The sequence below is a fragment of the Pelodiscus sinensis genome, chromosome 14 (genome assembly GCF_049634645.1).
Source record: "Pelodiscus sinensis isolate JC-2024 chromosome 14, ASM4963464v1, whole genome shotgun sequence".
Classification (NCBI taxonomy): domain Eukaryota; kingdom Metazoa; phylum Chordata; order Testudines; family Trionychidae; genus Pelodiscus; species Pelodiscus sinensis.
In genome coordinates, this window is record NC_134724.1 from 40131534 (window position 1) to 40148181 (window position 16648).

General features: G+C 46.8%; 1 protein-coding gene across 2 annotated transcripts in view; it reads left to right on the forward strand.

Annotated features, from left to right (window-relative positions):
* Window positions 1-7752: 7752 nt before the first annotated feature.
* Window positions 7753-16648, forward strand: part of DAPK2 (death associated protein kinase 2) — a 103918-nt gene continuing 95022 nt past the window's right edge. The window contains exon 1 of one of the 2 annotated variants that reach the window (XM_075897629.1): window positions 7753-7891. The gene's annotated coding sequence lies outside the window, so the exon portion shown is untranslated. The remainder of the gene's footprint in view (window positions 7892-16648) is intronic. The other variant, XM_075897630.1, reaches the window with a different exon arrangement.

The window sequence follows — 16648 nt, forward strand, 5'->3', positions numbered from 1 at the left end:
GTTTCTGGGTTAGGTTAAAAGGGGTGAAAAACAAGAGTGATGTCATGCTAAGGGTCTACTACAGGCCACCTATCCAGGTGGAAGAGGCGGATGCGGCTTTTTTTAAACAACTAACAAAATCATCCACAGCGCAGGATTTGGTGGTGATGGGGGACTTCAACTATCCAGACATATGTTGGGACACTAACAGTGGGGCACAGACTATCCAATAAGTTTTTGGATTGCATTGAAGACAACTTTTTATTTCAGAAGGTTGAAAAAGCTACTGGGGGGGGATCTGATTTGATTTTTAATAAATAGGGAGGAACTGGTTGAGAATTTGAAAGTGAAAGGCAGCTTGGGTGAACGTAATCATGAAATCGGAGTTCATGATTCTTTGGAATGGTAGAAGGGAAAACAGCAAAACAGAGACAATGGATTTCAGGAAGGCAGATTTTTGTAAGATCAGAGAGCTGATAGGTGAGGTTCTATGGGAAGCAAGACTAAGGGGGAAAACAACAGAAGAGAGTTAGCAGTTTTTCAAAGGGACATTAAGGGCCCAAAAGCAAACTATTCCGCTGCGTAGGAGAGATAGAAGGTATGGCAAAAGACTGCCTTGACTTAATCAGAAGATCTTGCATGATCTAAAAATGAAAAAGGAGTCCTATCAAAAGTGGAAACTAGGACAAATTACAAAGGAAGAATAGAAGCAAACAATACAGGTATGCAGGGGCAAGATTAGAAAGGCAAAGGCACAAAACAAGCTCAAACTAGGTACAGACATAAAGGAAAACAAGAAAACTTTCTATAAATATATTAGAAGTAAGAGGAAGACCAAGGATAGGGTAGGCTAGTTGCTCAGTGAGGAGGGAGAAACAATAACAGGAAACTTGGAAATGGCAGAGATGCTTAATGACTTTTGTTTTGGTCTTCACCAAGAAGTCTGATGAGGGAATGCCTAACAGAGTGAATGCTAGTGGGAAGGGGGTAGGTTTAGACGTAAATTAAAAAAAGTTAAAAATCACTTAGAAAAGCTAAATGTCTGCAAGTCACCAGGGCCTGATGAAATGCATCTTAGAATACTTACGGAGCTGATAGAGGGGGTATCTGAGCCTTTAGCTATTATCTTCGAAAAATCATGGAAGTTGGGAGAGATTCCAGAAAACTGGAAAAGGGCAAATATAGTGCCCATCTATAAAAAGGGAAATAAGAACAACCCAGGAAACTGCAGACCAGTCAGTTTAACTTCTGTGCCAGGAAAGATAATGGAGCAAGTAATTAAAAAATTCATCTGCAAACACCTGTAAGATAAGGTGATAGGAAATAGCCAACATGGATTTCTAAAGAACAAATCATGTCAAACCAATCTGATAGCTTTCTGTGATAGAATAACAAATCTTGTGGATCCAGGAGAAGCAGTGGATGTGGTATATCTAGACTTTAGTAAGGCATTCGATATGGTCTCACATGATCTTATCAATAAACTAGGCAAATACAACTTAGATGGGGCTACTATAAAGTGGGCGCATAACTGGCTGGATAACCGTTCTCACAGAGTAGTAATTATCGGTTCACAATCCTGCTGGAAAGGCATAACAAGTGGGGTTCCGCAGGGGTCTGTTTTGGGACCAGTTCTGTTCAATATTTTCAACGATTTAGATATGGGCATGGAGAGTATGCTTATTAAGTCTGCAAATGATACCAAGCTAGGAGGGGTTGCCACTGCTTTGGAGGGTAGGGTCATAATTCAAAATGATCTAGACAAACTGGAGAAATGGTCTGAGGTAAATAGGATGAAGTTTAATAAGGACAAATGCAAACTACTCCACTTAGGAAGGAACAATCCGTTTCACACATACAGAATGGGAAGCGATTGTCTAGGAAGGAATACTGCAGAAAGAGATCTAAGTTTCAAAGCGGACCACAAGCTAAATATGAGCAAAAAAGCAAACCTGTTAATGCATCCCAGAATCACGAGTGTTGTGAGCAAGACACAAGAAGTCATTCTTCTGCTTTCCTCTGCGCTGATTAGGCCTCAGTTGGAGTGTTATGTCCAGTTCTGAGCACCATATTTCAAGAAAGATGTGAAGAAACTGAAGACAGTCCAGAGAAGAGCAACAAGAATGATTAAAGGTCTAGAGAACATGAGCTATTAAGGAAGACTGAAAGAATCGGGCTTGTTTAGTCTGGAAAGGAGAAGACAGAGGGAACATGATAGCGGTCTTTAGGTATCTATAAGGGTATCACAAGGAGGAGGGAGAAAAATTGTTCTCCTTGGCCTCTGAGGATAGGACAAGAAGCAATGGGCTTAAACTGCAGCAAGGGAGGTTTAGGTTGGACATTAGGAAAACCTTCCTGTCAGAGTAATTAAATACTGGAATAAATTGCCTAGAGAGGTTGTAGAATCTCCATCTCTGGAGATATTTAAGAGCAGATTAGATAGTCATCTATCAGAGATGGTCTCGATGGTACTGGGTCCTGCCATGAGGGCAGAGGACTGGACTCAATCTCTTGAGGTCCCTTCCAGTTCTAGTGTTCTATGATTCTATGGAGATTCCACCATTCCAGTACTTCACCACCCTCCTAGTGAAATAGTTTTTCCTAATATCCAACCTAGACCTCACCCACTGCAACTTGAGACCATTGCTCCTTGTTCTGTCATCTGTCACTACTGAGAACAGCCTCTCTCCATCCTCTTTGGAACCTCCCTTCAGGTAGTTAAAGGCTGCTATCAAATCCCCCCTCACTTATCCGTAGACTAAATAAGCCTAAATTCCTTAGCCTCTCCTCATCAGTCTCGTGCTCCAGCCCCCTAATCATTTTAGGTGCCCTCCACTAGGCTTTCTCCAATGCATCCACATCCGCTTTGGAATTCCAAGATGGGGGAGCAGAATTGGATGCAATATTCCAGATGTGGCCTCACCAGTGCCAAATAAATGGGAATAATCATTTCTTTAGATATGCTGGCAATACTCCTACTAATGCACTCCAATATGCCATTAGCCTTCTTGGCTACAAGGGCAAACTGTTGACTCATATCCAGCTTCTCATCCACTGTAATCCCCAGGTCCTTTTCTGCAGAACTGCTGCTTGGCCAGTTCCTGTAGCAGTGCTTGGGATTCTTCCATCCCAAGTGCAGGACTCTGCACTTGTTCTTGTTGAACCTTATCAGATTTTTTTGGCCCAATCCTCCAATTTGTGTAGGTTACTTTGGAACTATCCCTACCCTCCGACGTAGCTACCTCTTCCCCCAGCTTAGTGTCATCTGCAAACTTGCTGAAGGTAGAATCCATCCCCTCATCCAGGTCATTAATAGAGATGTTGAACAAAACCGGTCCCAGAACCAACTCTTAGGGCACTCCACTTGATACCAGCCATTAACCAGACATTTAGCCATTGATCACTATCTGTTGAACCCAGCAATCTAGGCAGCTTTCTATTCTTTACAGTCCATTTATCCAATCCATATTTCTTGGCAAGAATATTGTGGGAGACCATATCAAAAGCTTTGCTAAAGTCTGTCTTCTATCCAGAAAGTCATTTTCTTTGATAGAAGGTAGCATTTGATACTGCAGGCACAGGATGCTGAGGAACCAGTGAGGGCAGTGCAGAATGGGGAAGAAAATGGGCAACATGTGACCTCCAGGAGAAGAAAGACAACTCGGGTATCCCCAATCCCAACAGAGGTAAGTAACTGCTTTCAGGTTCTCTGCACAGGTATCATGTGGAAAACACTTTGGCAGAGGCCTCTGAAGGAAGGTATCTGATAGAGATCCCCATCAACCAGCAGTCCTAGGGATGGGGGTTCCACAATTACCACTCCCAAGATTGGTGGCGGTAGTTGGGGACTCCCTCCTAAGGGAGATGGAGTCATCCATCTGCTGTCCAGATCAGGAATTTCTTACCTGGAACTAGAATTCAGGATGGGACCCAGAATTTTCTGAGACTGATCAAGCTTTTGGACCCACTACCCCTTTCTACTTGTCCCCATGGAAACTAACATTACTGCTAAGAATGAACTTGAGCCGTTCCCTGCAGATTATGTAGCACTGAAAAAGCAGTTCACCAAAAATTTCACTTGTAAGCCAAGTTGGTCACCTACCATGTTTGCTTTTTTTACTGCACATTGGGATGGTTTGTTCCTGTGCCTTCAATGAGGCTACGTCTAGACTACAGGCTTCTTTTGGAAGAAGTTTTTCAACAAGAGATCTTCCAAAAAAAACTTCTTCTGAAAGAGAGCATACACACTGGCCAACCGCGTCAAAAAAAGCAAACACTTTTTAGAAAGATAACGTCCAATCAGTCTGTACACTATCTCGCATATGGGAAGGAGGTGGGCAGCCCTTGGTAGAGAAAGAACAAGTTAAGAACTATTTTTAAAAGCTGGACATACACAAATCTATGGGTCTGGATTTAATGCATCCGAGGGTACTGAGGGAGTTGGCAAATGCCATTGCACAGCCTTTGGCCATTATCTTTGAAAACTCCTGGAGATTGGGAGAGATCCCAGATGATTGGAAAAAGGCAAATGTAGTGCCCATCTTTAGAAAGGATGTGGACACATTGGAGAGGGCCCAGTGAAGGGCAACCAAACGATTAGGGGGCTGGAGCACATGACTTATGAGGAGAGGCTGAGGGAGTTGGGCTTATTTAGTCTGTAGGAGAGAAGAGTGAGTGGGGATTGGACAGCAGCCTTTAACTTCCTGAAGGGAGGTTCCAAATAGGATGGAGAAAGGCTGTTCACAGTAGTGATGGATGGCAGAACAAGGATCAAGTGTCATGAGTTACAGTGGGGGTGGGGAAGGCTAGATTGGATATTAAGGAAAACTATTTCACTAGGAGGGTGGTGAAGCACTGGAATGGGTAACCTAGGGAGGTGGTGGAATCTCCATCCCTAGCGGTTTTTACGTCTCGGCTTGACAAATCCCTGGCTGGGATGATTTAGTTGGGATTGGTCCTGCTTTGGGCAGGGGGCTGGACTCAATGGCCTACTGAGGTCTCTTCCAGCCCCATAATTCCATGATTCAAGGCCACCTGGAACTACTTCAGACAGCTTTAGGTCACCAATTGCTTCCCAGTGCTGGTGTCGGAGCCTAGCAGAGACACGCTTAAAGGGACAGGATCTCCGCTCCAGACCAAGAGGGTGCCTGCCTTTTGGTCCCTCTGGGTGGGTCCTAGGAGCTCTGCTCATGCTCCCTGCAAGGACCAGGAGAGGCACAGGGGGCTGGTGGCTCCACCATGAGTGAGCAGCCCTGTGGCAGGGAGAGTCAGGGTGCTGCTCCAAGGCTGGCTTCCTGCCAAAAGGTTTGTCCAGGGTGCCAGCATCTTTAAGAGGGGCCAGGAGACAGGAACTATAGAGTTGTGATTACTTTGGACGGAATGGCCACCAGGGCATCTATTTTATTTCCTGGAGGCCTCCTCTCTTCCCCGTCCATACACATATTTTTCCAAAAGCTCTTTCAGAAAAAGGCTTCTTCCTCGTAGAAAGAGGATTACTGCTGTTGGAAAAATCCCTCTTTTTCCATTTTCTTTTGACAGAACACAATTGGGACTCTGTGGGACTCAAAGTCTGCTTTTCTGAAGTCCAGGGTCTGTATTTTGCTGCTCCCCTTTCTTCCTTTGGTCCTATTCACAAGAGTGACGAGGCTAATGAGGGAGTGAGGAGGTTGGGGAGAGTCCTGTCCTGGGTGTGAACTGGATTTGCCTGGGTCAGACTGAGTGGGGTCAAACTAAGGAGAGAGCAGGGCCCTAAACTGGGCTGGGGAGTAAAGCCATGGCAGCCAGAGAGAGCCCAGAGAGAAGGTCCATGCTAGGAGAGGTGCAGCCACAGATCCTGAGACATGGTGCAGACAGCAGATCCATGCTAGGAGCAGGCTTCAGCCAAGGAGCCAGAAAGGCCAGAGAAGCCACCTGGGACTTGGAGGCAGAGCTGCAGAGGAGGGGCTGCAGCATGAAGGAGGCGGGCATGGTGAGCAGCAGGGGAAAGCAGGGAGGATTTTGGGTAGAGGCCCAGCACAGGGTGATTCCATCAGCCAAGAGGCCTTGCAGGCCAGACTAGGGGCTGATGCTGGGGATAAGGGTCCTGCCACCCAGAGCAAGCAAACCAGCAGCAGAGCCAGCAGCAGAGAAGGAGTTCTGGGACCTACAATGAACAGACTGAACTGTCTTTACATTCCAGAGACACTGTTTGTGAGGGCTCTGTGCCATAGAGGAGAGCGATGGATTTTCTATTCACTTTTTCCATTTTTCCTTATTCTCTTCTTTTTAAATTTGTAGCTTTTAATGGTATTTGCACTGAACATCCCCATGAGAAGACAGCACCCTGGAGAGAGGATAACCTACCTCCTGCGCTGGCTAACCACAAGGTCAGGGGTCAAGCCCCTAGGAATGCTGGGCCAAGCTTTGCTGGGGTGATGAGGACTCTGATGAGGAGAATGGAGGGGGAGCCCTTGAGGTTCTTTGGGTAAAAGAAGTGGGAGCGGGGACTCAGATCCATTTGCTAGCCCATTAGAACGTTCCCATCAATAGTTCCCACCATCCCCCAGCTTACACGAACAAACATTTTGTCGTTCAAAAGTAACCTGTCGAAGATATGCTGAAAGACCTACCAGGGACAGCAGATGATAATCTAGGGTGCCTAGCAGTTCTGCACACACCCATTGACATAATCAAACAGAAGTTGTATTGGCTTTATTCTCAACTGGCATTTGCTGAGCACTTACAATGTGCTCTGTGCTGCACAAAGCATACATTGTGAGAAAATCCTTGCCTGGGAGAAAGCTCTCCAAAGTTTGCTTCTCGCCAAACACAAGTTGGTTCAATAAAAGATGATCTTGTCTCTCTACTCTACAACACTGACTTCACAGTTGCAGCTAATGGGATTTCAACTTCTTCCTCTGCTCAGTTGTTCAGAACTCACAAGATAGGTTGTTTTAACATTAATCAGCTACTTGTTTAAAAACCCCTTGACTGACCAAAGCATGGTGCCAACCTTTTAACTACCCCTTCTATGGCAGCAGGCATGGATTGACCAGTGTGCACTTGAGTCACATGCTCAGGTGGCCCTTGACGACAAGGGAAAAAAAACCCTAAACAACAACTTGGCTACACGGGCACCCTTTTCCGGAAATGCTTAAAACAGAACAGTTTTCCGTTATAAGTATTTCTGGAAAAAGCATGTCTACATTGGCAGGATGCTTTTCCAGAAAAGCACTTTTTCTGGAAAAGCGTCCGTGGCAAATGTAAATGTGCTTTTCCGGAAAAAAGTCCCGATCGTCATTTTCACAATCGGGGCTTTTTTGCAGAAAAGACTACTGGGCTGTCTACACTAGCCTTTTTCCGGAACAGTTTTTCTGGAAAAGGACTTTTGCCCAAACAGGAGCAGCATAGTTTTTCTGGAAAAACACTGACAATTTTACAGTAGATCATCATTGCTTTTCTGGAAAAGCAAGCGGCCAGTGTAGACAGCTCGCAGCTTATTCCGGAAAAGCGGCTGCTTTTCGGGAATAAGTGGCCCAGTGTAGACACAGCCCTGGAGACCTGCTGTGCCACATCCCGGCCTTGACAAGGCCTGGCTAACGCCGCACATGGCCCTGCCTCTGCTACCAGTATCCCGCACCAACCGAAGCTCCTAGACCAGTGCAGAAAGGTGAGGGCCCAATTTCCATAGCGCACAAGGCCCCAGATCTCCAGGCACTGCCTTTCCCCGCTCCCCTGGGCTCTCCAGGGCCTCTCAGCTGCACGTCAAGAGCTGCTCCCCGCATCGCGCCTAGGCTGCTGCAACCCGGTAGGTGGCGCCCTCAGTTCCCGATCCCGCCGAGCGCATCTGCAGCCCTGACACTGGCCCGAGCGGCTCCTCCCAGCTGCAGCCGGCGAAGAGCAACCCGCAGCGCCCGGGCACTCGGCTCCCGCGGTGAGTAGCGCGCCCCCGGCCCCGGGGGGCGGCCCATGCCCGGGGGAGGCTCCCTGCCCCCCGCCGCAGGAGCGCGGGACCGTCCCTGGGTCTCCGTGGAGCAGCTCCCTGGGCGGGGGGCGTCCAGCCTGCGCCCTGGGGCGCTCTGCTCCCCGGGAGGGGAGAGCGGCGGGGCGGGCTGCCCCTCCGGCCCGGCTCGGCACCTGCCGCTGGGCTTTCTCGGCGGGCGGCTCCGCAGTGGCGGCCGGGCTCGGCGGGCAGCTCGCTGGCGGTTCTGCCCCGGGCTCGCCCCCTGCCCTGCCGGGCTCGCCGCGATACCTTCCCGGGGCGGGGGAGTGGAGCCTGCTCCTGCCCCTGCCGTTGAGAGCGGACAGGGAGGGGGGAGGACGCAGAGGACCGACCCCCTGCCGCCTGGGCGCGCCGGGAATGGCCAGCACCGGACAACGCCTGAGCTGGAAAAGCTGGCGCGGTGCCGGGCTGGGTCTCCAAACCCCCTTCCCCCAGAGGTGGGAGATTCATCGCGCCCGCCTCCCGTGGGCTCCCCAACTGAGACTGCCCAGGTTCGGGCTCGTTCATTGTCCTGACCGCCCAGCGCAGGGCTCAGACGTGCGCGGGGGCCGTGCACTGCGCCAAATGCTGCGCGCCCAGCGCAGGGCTCAGACGTGCGCGGGGGCCGTGCACTGCGCCAAATGCTGCGCGCCCAGCGCAGGGCTCAGACGTGCGCGGGGGCCGTGCACTGCGCCAAATGCTGCGCGCCCAGCGCAGGGCTCAGACGTGCGCGGGGGCCGTGCACTGCGCCAAATGCTGCGCGCCCAGCGCGTGGTGAAAATGGTTCGCAGCTTCTGGGCCAGTCCAAAGCCGGGGCTGCTCCGTCCTTGCTGCTCCGGCCTCCGCCCACTTGCCTTCCCCCCTCGCCGCTGTTTTCTCCCAGCTCAGAGGGTTTTCGCTGCTGAATTTTCCTTCCGCAGCCATCGTAGAAAAGCCCCTTCCGCACGGGTTCGTGACAGTTTCGCTCCCTGGTCTCATCTGCGTCAGACCTCGCACCGCGCTGGTCCCCTCGAAGCTGCGCCGCAGCCCGGCCTCGCTTCATCCCCCCCGCGCCCGGGGCTCGGGCTCTGCGCCTGGAGCTGCCTGGCGGGGAGGGGCTCTTCTCCCTCAGCTACCGCAGCAGCTCCTCGCTGAGGACCCAGCCAGGCAGCTCCGTGCGCGGAGCCCTGAGCCCCTGACAAGCAGCTGCGGGACTTGCTGCCGAGCCGAGTCGTTGACGTTAGTGTGTGTGTTCCAGTTGCTGTGGCACAGGCTGGGGAGCTGGCCGGCGAGTGTGAGTTGGGGGCTAGAACCGTGTTTCAAAAGCCTGTTGTGGATTAGCTTGGTTTCATACACTGGCTTTGTTTCTAATCCATTGGGGGGGGGGGGTAAACTGAGGCACAAATCTACTCTGAGACCTCTTCCCACATTCTGCTCGTGTCCGAACCCTTGCTGATTGTGGACTTAACAGAAGGTGGATGGATCCCTTCATTCTTCCATACAGAAAGGGGCAATCGTCATAGAGTCATTGGTATCTGGCACAGTGAGTCAGAAACAGAGTAACATGATGCAGCCCAGTACACATTTGCCTGGACACCTGGGCTGTCTGGCTATACAAGAAGAACAAGACCAAAGGAATGAGATTTCCCATCTAGGGTTGTGATGGCTACCAGCCTGGTTTATACATCAGGGATTAAATTGGGGACAGATAAAGAGCCAAAGTACTTTAGCTTGGTAATTGTAAGTATAGCAGGTTCCTATACAGACTGGGCATAATGGGAGACCCGTAACATATATTCAGCAATGGGTTCCTAAGCTCACAGGTGAAGAGGCTTTCTGAGGTGCCCTGACACTCCTCCAGAGGGATGAGTTCTGAAATGTTGATGTGTCCAGATTTCATCTAGCCTTCATCGGTCCACGTGGCCAAAATACATATAGTGTGCAAGCCAAATCTTGTTTGACTTCAGGGTAGAAAAATTTAATAGTCAAAGTCCTATGATGTTTATCGTTTCTGATAACAAAATGTTTGTAGGCAGCCTTTTCAGTTGTGGGCTGCAATTGCACGTTTGTCCGTTCCAAGATCCATTATGCATCAAGTTTAGTGCTGCTGTCGGTTTGCTCTAGGCATTGCTGTAGGCATTATCTGAGCTAAGGATGTTAAAGACTAGTCGACTTGCAAATGCTTATCGGATAGTTTTTGACTAATGGACTAGTCTATAGGCATGTCTGTATTCTTGCTTTGAAATGTACAAGAGCCGCCCAGCTGATCCCAGGCTCCATGCTACGCTGCATGCTTCTAGGAGCCCAGGTTCAGCTGGGGACTCCCCAGTTTAACCTGGGCTCCCGTAGCATTTCCCCAGAAGCTGGGATCAGCTGGGTTCTGGGAAAATGCCAGGAGCCTGGGATCAGCTGGGGAGTCCCCATCTGACCCTGGGCTCCCCGCAGCTGCTCCTTTGAATTGTGTGGATACACGGTTTAAAGGGACAGCTGCCGAAAAGTTGATCCGTGGGAAATGCTGCGGGGAGCCCAGGATCCACTGGGGAGTCTCCAGCTGACCCCGGGCTCCTAGTTGGGGGCTCTTGTACATTTCAAAGGAGGAATGCAGAAATGCCTGTCGACTAGCTGACCAGTCAAGTAATGGCATTTTAACACCCGTAATATGAACTCCTCAGGATCAGTTAGAGTGGCAATTTGACATTTAGTTTGTCTGTTGTCCCATATAGGTGCACAGATGACTTGGCTCCCCATTGCAAAAGCAGAAGAGGTTAGAACTGTAGTCTGTAGTTAGCCATCCCAGGGCTAAATCACAGAATGCTAGAACTGGAAGGGACCTTGAAAGATCATCAAGTCCAGTCCCCTGCCCTCATGGCAGGACCAAGCACCGTGTAGATTAGGACTACTCAACATGTGGTTCGTGGTCTGGTTGTGTGTGGCCCATGGTGTGGTTTGGGTTTACACAGGGCTCAAGACGAGGCCCGCGGGTGGGATCTTTGGAACATGACCTCCACTGGGAATACACTCCACAACAGTGAGGCATCTTCCAGGTGGAATGAGCACTTAAAGATGCAAGCGGATAGGCTGGCTGGAACAGACAGGTACAAGGTATCGGTGTTTCTAGCCTCCAGGGAGGAGGTGCCAGGAGTGCTGGGGCATTGTGTGAAAGAAGCTATTTGCATATATTTGCATATATATTTGCATGGACAAGCAACCACACTTAAGTTGCAGCCCTCGGTGTGTGCTGTGAGTATCATTGTGGCCCCCGGAGCTTCCAAAGTTGAGTAGCTCTGGTGTAGATCATCACTGATAGATGTCTATCCAACCTGCTCTTAAATATCTCCATTGATGGAAATTCCATCACCTCCCTAGGCAGTTTATTCTAGTGTTTAACTGCCCTGACAGGAAGTTTTTCCTAATGTCCAATCTAAAACTTGCTTGCTGCAAATTAAGGACATTGCTTCTTGTCCTATCATCAGAGGCCAAGGAGAATTTTTCTCCATGCTCCTCCTATCACCCTTTTAGATACTTCAAAACTGATAGCATGTTCCCTCTTAGTCTTCTCTTTTCAAAACTGAACAAGTCCAATTCTTTCAGTCTTCCCTTTTGGCTCAAGTTTTCTAGACCTTTAATCATTTTTGTTGCTCATCTCTGAACCTTCTCCAATTTTCTCACATCTTTCTTGAAATGTGGTGCCCAGAACTGGACACAATACTCCAACTGAGGCCTAATCAGTGCAGAGTAGAGCCGAAGATTGACTTCTAATGTCTTCCTCACAACATTCCTGTTAATGTATCCCATTTTTGCAACAGTGTCACACTGTTGACTCATATTTAGCTTGTGGTCTGCTATGACCCCTAGATCATTTTCTGCCTTACTCCTTCCCAGACAGTTGCTTCCCATTCTGTATGTGCGAAACTGATTGTTCCTTCCTAAGCGGAGTACTTTGCATTTGTCCTTATTAAACGTCATCCTGTTTACTTCAAACCATTTCTCGTTTGTCCAGATCATTTTGAATTTTGACCCTGTCCTCCACAGCACTTGCAGCCTCTCCCAGTTTGGTATCATCTGCAAACTCAATAATCATACTCTCTGTTGGTATGTCTACATTTGCTCCCTAGTTCGAGCTAGGGATGCAAATGTAGGTGACCAAAATTGCTAATGAAGCAGGGATTTAAATATCCCGCACTTCATTAGCATGATCTCATCGGCGTGTTACTCCTCTCAACAGCTGATTCGAACCAGGAAGTGCGCACCGGGATGTGTTAGTTCGCACAAAACCCCTTGGTTCGAACTAATGTTACTCCTCATTTTTTGGAGTAATGTGCCAGCGAGATCATGCTAATGAAGCACAGGATATTTAAATCCCCGCTTCATTAGCAATTTCGGTCGCCTACATTTGCATGCCTAGCTCAAACTAGGGAGCAAGTGTAGACATACCCTATGACATCATCTAAATCGTTGATGAAGATATTGAACAGAATCGATCCCTAAACAGACCCCTGCGGAACCCCACTTGTTATACCCTTCCAACTTGAGTATCACAAAGTAATAGAAAGGGGGGAGGGTTCTTTGAGAGCTAGTGGCAACAGTAATGGTGATTCCAAAACAAAATTTGGTGGTTAAATTGAGGTCCTGGCACATCTGCAATGTGCCATTCAGAGATGTCTGGATGATAATAGTAGAGGTGGCTGAACATTTCCTGACAAAGGGTGTGTTTTGGTTTTTTTTAAAAAGGGTTTTGTTGAAAACTAGATTATTCGTGGGAAATATTTTTGACAATTTTCTAACAAGTCTTAAATAGAAACTACTTTCTTTTAACTGTGGCAATTACATAGATTTTCCACATTTCCCCTCACTTTTTTACTGTCTTCCAACCTTTTCCAATTAAAAAAAAAGAGGAAAATTAAATGAACGTGGGAGCAGTAAGTGAACACCAAAATCTCAAATGTTACAACCCTATTTTTTGAAGTTTAAAAAATCTGAGGTAGATGGCATTTGAAATGTAAATGAAATGTTATGTTTATATCAATAGTGTTCCGCCCAAACATTTTCATATCTTTGTTAAAAATTCCATGCTTGAAAAAAAGTAATTCTAATAGTTGTGGCTATTTACCATAAATTATGTAAAATGAGGCCACAGACGTAGTTTATCTGAGTTCAGCACTAGATTCAGAGAGAGACTTCATGTCATGTGTACTTGAGAAAGTGAAATTGTTTATCTGTTACCTGAGTCTGTTTAGACTGACTTGGCAAATAAGTAGAGAAGATATCCAAGGAAAGGATCTTGAACCACCTGGGGTCAAGTCAAATGATCTCATAGAGTTTAGACATTTTCCAGATCTCTGCCCCAGGCGTCCCCAAGTCAGCCGCTGCTGAAACTGACCAGCGGCTGACGACAGGAAGCCAGAGGCAGAGTTGCTCTGCCCCGGGCTTCCTGGAATCAGCCGCTGATCAGTTTCAGCAGCGGCTGACTTGGGGACGCCTGGGTTTCTTAAGTTGAATCTGTATGTAAGTCAGAACTGGCATCCAGATTCAGCCGCGGTTGAAACTGATCAGTTTCAGCAGTGGCTGACGCCAGTTCCGACTTACATACAGATTCAACTTAGGGACTGTAGGTTTGTTCTTGTACGTAACCCGGGGACTGCCTGTAATGGATTTATCATGTGCAGACCAGTCATTACCTGTCATATTCCTAGAATAATTAAGTGATTACAGAAAGAAGTCTTGTCTATATGGGAAATTTTCCCCAGTTACACAGGCATAGTCTTCTGGTATAACGTCCTCCTGAGTATATTATTCAGTTTAGTTTAAACCCTTTTCCAAGGAACTGGATAAACTAGAAAATGAGTCTATAATAGAGTAATAGTACAGGGATAATATTCCTATAATGATATCTGTTTGAATTAACGCCTCATGTTACATAGAGAAACATCATAATTTAGGCCTTGAATTTGAAGCTAATAGAACTCATGAATATAAAATAAAAAGAGCAGTATCCTAGTGGTTAGAGCAAGAATCTGGGAGTCAGTACCTTTGTGCTCTGTTTTGACTTAGCCACTAACTTGCTAGCCATAATGTGATGGGATGAATCATGACTTTCCCTTAGTGTTGTCCCCTGGTGTGCTGATCATGCCACTGACATCTGCCTTCCTGCTCTCTGGGACTCCCCACCATCCTGTCTGCTGGGCCAGATCCTCTTGTGTCTCCAAGACAAAGCACAGAGTTGGGGTTACCACCCCACCCTACAAAGCAACAGAGACACTGAACCAGTTCAGCTCTGGGAGGACTCAGCTCTAAGGGATCAGCATACAAGAAACAAACCCCCCAAAAGGAACCAAAACCCCAGACAAATCCATCTTACCCTGTGTAAAAGTTTTATACAATGAAAGCTCATAAGGTCTGTCCACTTTATTAATGAAAGAGAGATATGCACTGTACTGAATAATTAAGTACCTGAAGTATCACTAATGGCCCTCATTGGTACATTTAGAATTATAAACAGATCTGCACTTCATATTTCTGACTACACCTACAAGAATGATACATGCACAAAAATAAGTTATACACAGTCAGCAGATAGTTACATTAAAATGAAAGCATATGCTTATCAGGTAGTCAAGTAGTGACTTGACTAGTCTCTCTCCCCCTTGCTGCCTTTATCAAAGAGAGGTAGCAAGTGTGGGGGAGCAGGAGCTGGTGCTGGGGGGAGCCAGCTTAAAAGTCAGTTCCACCCAGCACCGTCTCCATGGGAGTGGGCAGGGGATGCAGAGGCATAGCGGGGGGACCGGTTGCAAGCTGGAAATCAGCTAATCCCCGGATCGCACCTGGTCCCAGACTCTGCACCTCTGCTTTTTACATTTATTAACAGCTACCAGGCTCTTAATACATTTAAAAGGCAGAGGCACGGGGGGACCAAGGATGTGCCAGGAATCGGGCGGTTCTTAATACATTAAAAAAGCCGAGGAGCAGCATCTGAAACTGGGCGCAAGCCAGGATAGCTGATTCCCGGGCAGCTCTTAATACATTTAAAAGGCAGAGCCATAGTGGGGTTAGCTCTCGGATTGGGAACTGACCCCGCTGAGGCACTGCAGTTTCCTCCCTTATTGACTAATCGAGTAGTCAATGGAAATTCTGTCGACTGCTCGATTAGCTGATTAAATGCTATTTAACATACTTACTAAAGCATCTTCAAGCTGCATCATAAGCCAATTTTCATAAAGCATGGGGGAGTCCCCATGACACACAGGGCAATCACTTAAATTTTCTCCTTTGGTTTTCTCATCTGTAAAATTAGAATAATAATACTATCCTGACTCACTGGGCTATGGAGAGTTATTTGTTTGTAAGTATTTTGAATTCCTGAGGTGAAAATCACTCTTATTCTCTGAACTAGCATTAAGCTCTCTTACCAATATTTATGCTACTGAATATAGACTAATCTGCAGATTAAAACCTATTTTTAAAGTACTCATAATATTTATTTTTATTTAACGCCTTTTACCTAAATATCAGAACGTGTTGTGCTACTTGCAGAGAAAAGAAAATCTGAAATAATGAAAATCAGAAAGAGAACTCACTTATGTACAGTGTCTAACAAAACCAGTGTACAAGAATAAAGAAAGCTACATCTTCTGCTGAGGAGGGGGCCCTTCTGCACATTATATGCTGCGGAGGTATCTGGATAACTTTTTTCCTCACAGTAAAATCTTTTCAAACATCAGTAGTTGAATCTTAGTTAATGATCCAAAGCCCACTGTGTGTCAATAGATTCCTATCGACTTTAAGTGTGCAATGGATTAGACCCAAAATGAATACAATGATCATAGCCCAATGTATCATAAATATTTTTGTGTAGAAGTGCCTGAGGAATATTGGAATAAAAATAGATTGGCAGAAAATACCATAGATCTGCTTTTCTAGGACTCTGTGTATCCTTGGGTGTTTAAATCAACCAAAGCTGAGCACCCGACTCTAAATCATATGATCTAATTCACTAATGGACCTAAGGAAAAATTGACCTCCTGATTTAAAAAAAATGTTCTCACCTCTTCTTTAATTTGACTGTACTCCAAATCTCTAAATGTATTTTAACAAAAGTGGCATAATCTAATTCTCTGACTATGGAAGAGATCTTCATAATTTCTTAGAATTACTACAGTGTCTGGAAATTGTTCTGTTCATAAACAATAACTACCATTCATGAATGGAATATTTCATTCCAGAAGAATTTTAAAACCATGAACATAATTTTATGCTAGTTCACCCCCACCCCTTTATAGTAGCTAATGACAGGCAATTTGGTTCCCCAAGTGTGTGATTTATTTTGGGCTTCTACTACAGTTACAGCTGGGTGAGAGCCAGTGAGGCCCATCTGCAGAAGTAATGGGAAGTGGAGGATTAAGCTGTCGTGACAGAATGGTAAATGCCAACATGTCGACTTTGTAGAGTTGAGATTATAAACTCTTTGGGACAGGTTATAAAATGGGGCTTCAATCCTGACTGAGACATTTGGACGCTATGACAGTATAGATCGAACCTCTCTAGTCCGGCACCCTCAGGACCTGATCAGTTCCAAACAAGAGAAGTTTCCGGACACAGAAGGTCAATATTGTCTTGCAGCATTACCAACATTTCTGTTACTTACTGGGCTGTTAGAGGACATTTAGGGTACGTCTAAGCTACATGCCTCCGTCGACGGAGGCATGTAGATTAGACAGATCGGCAGAGGGAAAT